Source organism: Echinops telfairi, unplaced genomic scaffold (assembly GCF_000313985.2).
Source record: "Echinops telfairi isolate 266 unplaced genomic scaffold, ASM31398v2 ScPeMD7_37;HRSCAF=141, whole genome shotgun sequence".
Taxonomy (NCBI): domain Eukaryota; kingdom Metazoa; phylum Chordata; class Mammalia; order Afrosoricida; family Tenrecidae; genus Echinops; species Echinops telfairi.
In genome coordinates this window covers 1,626,986-1,632,484 of record NW_022103935.1, presented here as the reverse complement: position 1 = coordinate 1,632,484, position 5,499 = coordinate 1,626,986, and the positions used below count along the sequence as shown (strand labels likewise).

Genomic DNA, 5,499 nt, shown 5'->3' with positions numbered 1-5,499 from the left:
AGGAGGAGGAGGAGGAGGAGGAGGAAGTGTCCATCACTGGCTTCCATGCAGCCGACGTCCGGGAGGAGCCCACAGAGGAGTTCTTCCTTGTCACCCAGGCCCACGAGGTGTCCAAATGGACCCGAGGACACACAGCCACCGTGACAAGCCCGGGTCGTGTCCTGCTCCTGAGCAGGTTCCAGCCTCCTTGAGAGAGAGATCCAAATCCACCCCACCCCACCCCCAATGCCTGTGAGTGTGAGCTCGTTTGGAAATAAAGTTTGGTCGGTGTCTCTGTCCTCCCTGACCCACTGATCCAAAGGCATAAGGAGCCCAAAGTGTCCACTGCCACCGAGTCAGTTCTGACTCACGGGGCCTCCTAAAGACACAATGACGGTGCCGGCTAGGGGCAACACCTTGTGGGGCTGGGGCAGTGTTTCCCAGGAGGCTGCATATGCTCTAAACCAGCAACCAACATATGGTGCTGAGGGCAAAGGTGATACAGAATGGGTAGTAGAAGAAGGTAGTTCTACCTATCAGTTATGACCACATGCTCAATTGCAAAAGCAAGGTTTGTAATTGTCAGTATTTCTTTACATGTGCCTATTGAATATCCTTCCTTTGTTCATGTAAAATATACCACATACAGTTAGATTCACTGTGTTTTCATTTACATTAATGATAGATGTATGATGTTAGGTGTAAGCGTGATTTCATTAATTTCTGGAAATTATATCTGGCTAAAGAATTGTGTACAGGGGCCAAGTTGGAAAGGGGTGGCCTGTGAGAGGAAGGTTTATTGTGCCAACCTGGCCAATATGAAATGTGGGATTCATCAGGTCACAGTTTGATTGGAGGGCAAAGAGATAAAGGGCTTGCAAAGCCCAGCCCCGCTCTTTCTTGCTCTCTGGTGAGCAAACCAGCCTGAAGCTGTGTTAGCTAGTTCTCTGCCTCAGCTTCTGAGCTACACTACCTGTGGGACAGCCAACCCGTGGATCCTGTCACTAGAGTTTGAGGTTCCTTTGAGACCTGCTTCACCACGCTGCTGGTGTGCACATCACTCGAGCTTGGGGCTGGTGGATTCTGTCCCCTTGCATTGCTTGAGTTCACTATCCCATCCAGGCCTGCTTCGCTAAGCTCCTGAGTTGCTGACTGTTGGTGACCCGCCCTGCTGCTTTCTGCCTGTGGGCAGACTCTGCCTGCAATGCCCAAGGGAAGGTTCCGCTGTCCACTCCCTTGGCCTTGGACCCAGGTCCAAGTTACATTAGATTCACTTATATTCATAAGTGCCTTGGTCTTGTTTCTCTAGAGGACCCTCCTAACACAGTGACCCTGCACACGGTTGCTGAGACGGTAAACCTTTCTGGGAGCAGACAGCCTCATCTTTCTCTAGAGAAGCAGCTGGTCGGTTTAAACCACCAATATTGCAGATAGCAGCCCAATGTCCATCCCACAGCACCACCAGGGGTCCTTGCCCTCCCTGAGGCCAGCTCCAGGAGTCCTCTGTGTGCCCCGCAGTGAATGCAGTGCCTCATTCTAGTGATCAGAGATACAGACAAATCCTTGACCATCGCCAAGAAGATAGGGCTATACATTGAACCCTCGTTTATCGCGGTTAATCAGTTCTAGACCCTACCGTGATAAATGAAATTCCGCGAAGTAGGATTCCTTATTTGTAAATCAAATATTTTCGTAGTTAGAGCATAGAGGACATGAAAAAACACCCTTTAGTCACCATTACACTCGTATTACCCAATTTGTTAAACGAAAAAGGGAAAATACAGTAAAACATTTTGGACGTTACAATTATCATTTATTATTTATTATATTATTTATGGCATCTAGTTTACAGTATTACATATTTCACATACAGTATTATTATACATAGTTCTTACAAATACTGTAATCAATAGCCTATGAAATGACTTAAGGGATGTACTCTACAGGTGGGTCGCCGTCTTTTTCCTCTGAAGGAGCGGGTGTAGGCAGTGGGTGCTGTTACGCAAAAACTGCGATAGAGTGAAGCCGCGGATGTCAAAGCACGAAGTGGCGAGGATTCACTGTACCTACAGAGGGCAGCAACAACAGATTATGACTGACTCCTTACCATGCGTCTCTGTTTGGTACTGTGATGGCTTGCATGTTGCTGTACTGCTGGGAGCCATGACACCAGTATTTCAACTACCAGCAGGGCCACCACTGACGGACGGGTTTCAGCAGAGATTCCAGAATAAGACAGAAGAGCAAGAAAGACCTGGTGCTCTACTTGCAAGCCTAAGCCAGTGGAAACGTAAGGACCCAGCCACGCACAAAACCACCAAATGGCACCCCTTAGGCTCCTGAAGTTTGTACTATGCCAGGTGCACCCTAATAAAAGTCCTTAGAACATAATAAAACAGCCCAGGAAGTTAACTCCCCCACTCCCCACAGGAAGTTGATGAGTCTGAGAAGGTCCCATGACAGTGCATGCTGACTCTGACATTATAAAAGAAGAAACCGCATCAGAGACAACGGAAAAGAATAAACAAAGGAAACAGGACAGCGCGGTGCATATCGCACTATAATAATGAGTTCTTACACGCTCCTCAGATCCGCGGCGGGGCCATCCAAGTGAGGCATCATCTAAGTCACGCAGAAGAAGCACACCAGCCTGTGTGATCCAAGGATCACATGCAATCAAATCCAGATCCAGAGGAGGGAACGGTGTCAGAGCTCTGTGTCCAAGGTGGCCCTCATACACCACGGCATGGCTTTGATGGAAGTGTGGCTTTGCCTTTTAGCCAACCATGCCCCCAAGGGAAGTGAACGAGGCTGTCACGCACCCTAGTAGAGTCTAAAGACACCCTCCAGGAAGCAAAGGGTAGGCCTTGGTTCATACGCGCCTCTAAAGTCAGGACTTAACTCCACCTGAATCCTGTCTATTAGCACAGCTCAGAACCCCCTTCAAAATGGGCCCGTAGCCACAGTCTCAGAGGCCAGAGCTGCAGGACATCACGTGAGGAATTAACCATGTAATCGACCACACGTCCCAGGGACACTTGCACGGAGAGCGATTTATATCGAGGGAATGGTTCACACAGTTGCAAGGGTGCACAAGTCCAAGGAGATAAGTTTCTAAGTCTGTGGGTCCCATGTCAGGCCAGAGGCCTCTCTGGCTCCAGTGGCTGTGTGGGGGTTGATGAAACAGGGCCAGCAGGAAGGCTACAGGCTGGTGGCTGCAGAGGCGACTGAATCCACAATCAGGGGGTCAGAGGGCAGGCCACTGACAACTCCCAGGCTTGGCAGGCAGCGTGGCAGGCCACGGGAGTCAAGCGCAAAGAACCAGAGAGAGGTGGATCCAGACCCAGAAAAGGCAAAGAAAACTTCCCCACGGTGTCCAAGAGAATGACCTTCCAGGCTGTGACCTGAGGAAGGGTGCCCCATCGCACCCTGATCTTACAGCAGATCGGCTGCTCCCGGCAGATCCCAATGTGGAGTTGATCCCGCAACGTCAGGTCAGATCATGGGAGAATGTCATTTTTAGGCCCCATTGAGGGCGTCCTAATTCACAGCGATCCTGTGTCTGACCGAGCAAAACACTTCCTAGTCTGGCCCACCCCCACAGGGACTGCTGTCTCAACCTGTGGTCGCAGCCCAGTGTCCATCCATCTCACCAGGGGTCTTCCTCCCCCACCCCGCGTTCTCGGGCATAATGCGCTCCTCTGGAGGCTGGTCTCTCCTGACTACACGCCCCGAATACGGGAGACAAAGTCTTGCCACCCTTTTCTTCGTCTTTTTTAAACATTTACTTTATTACCCAGTGGTTTCCATTTATTATTATTATTTTTAATCATTTTATTAGGGGCTCATACAACTCTTAACACAATCCATACATCGATCGATTGTGTAAAGCACATTTATACATTCATTGCCCTCATCATTCTCAAACCATTTGTTCTCCACCTAAACCCCTGGCATCAGCTTCTCATTTTTCCCCCCCTCATTTCGCCCCTCCCTCCCTCAGGAACCCTTGATAATTTATAAATTAGTATTTTGTCGTATCTTGCACTGTCCAACGTCTCCCTTCACTCACTTTTCTGTTGTCTGTCCCCCAGGGAGGAGGTTATGTGTAGATCCTTGTAATCGGTTCCCCCTTTCTACCCCACCCTCCCTCCACCTTGAGCACTGGTCCTGAAGGGATCATCCGCCCTGGATTCCCTGTGTTTCCAGTTCCTCTCTGTACCAGTGTACATCCTCTGGTCCAGCCGGATTTGTAAGGTAGAATTGGGATCATGATAGTGGCGGGTTTTGGGTCCCCAATCTGCACTCTTGCTCATTCACAACTGTCACCGGCATCTGAGGCTGGAGTCAGGGGCCTCTTAGCCCTCCAAGTGTCCCCCTTGCTTTCCAACACTTTAAAGAGGTCCTGGGCAGCAGGCAGGCGTCTCCAGTGGCACATGTCATCTGATCTCTCCACTGCCGCTGCCCTGAACATTGGGCAACCGAGCAAGATGCGACCGGTGACAGACTCGTCCTTCTTCATTCGTCACGATGCTGCCCACACCTCCAGTTCTGAGAGTTTCCGCTTCCTTGATGTTGAGGGAGAATGCTTGCGGAAGATGAGTCTCTGACCTTCGTCAGTGAGTGCCTCCAGCCCCCCTTCTTGTCCACAAGCAAAGTCACCTCATCAGCACGAGCCCGCCTCCAGTCCTGATGCCGCCTTCTCACCCTGCAGCCCAGCGTTTGCGTTACCTGCGGGGCTTACACATACAACGACCATGGTGATCGGAGACAGCCCTGACGCACTTTCCCTTACGTTAAACCACGCGCTATCCTCTTATATCCTCAATGCCCTCGCATGACTGTCCCTTGGTCTGTGTGCAGATTCCCTCCGAGCACAAATAAGGGATCTGGGATCCCCATGGTTCCCAATGGGATCTACGATTCACTCCACCAAAGGCTCTGGCCTCGCCAAGGAAACACAGGAAGCCGTCCTGCCGGGACCCCCAGCTTTCTGCTAGCGCCTCCTGCAGTTGCTCCGTGCCCAGCGGGCTTTGCAAGGCGTGTGTCTTGCATGCCAAGGGCGCGTCTGTTTTGTACCCGGTAAAGGAAAGCCCTCCCTGAGAGGGAGGGGCACCGCGGCTGCAGCGGGGGGCTCAGGCACAGGAGCGGCAGGGAGGGTGGTGCAGGACTGGGCTGTCCCTCCTGTGGTACACCGGGTTGCCGTGGGTCGGGATCAGCTCAGGGCACCCAACCACAACAACTGTGGGGCCCCAGCCCCCACACCCGAATGGTCCAAGGGGTGGATGTGCCGCTGAGGAGGAGAAGTAAAGAGACATCAGACAAGATAAGGCATCAAAGAGACATCAGACAAGATAAGGCATCAAAGAGACATCAGACAAGATAAGGTTTCAAATGATCACCTCCAGGACCACCGTGACTTCCACAGCCAGATCCCCACAGAAAGAGAGAGGCAGAGAGAGATAAAGATAGAGATAGAGATAGATAGATAGATAGATAGATAGATAGATAGATAGATAG

The 5,499-nt window shown here is 51.1% G+C and overlaps 1 protein-coding gene across 1 annotated transcript in view; it reads right to left on the bottom strand.

The window, feature by feature from the left end:
* The window catches only part of SYT8 (synaptotagmin 8), a 23,845-nt gene that overhangs the window by 17,420 nt on the left and 926 nt on the right, over positions 1-5,499 (bottom strand).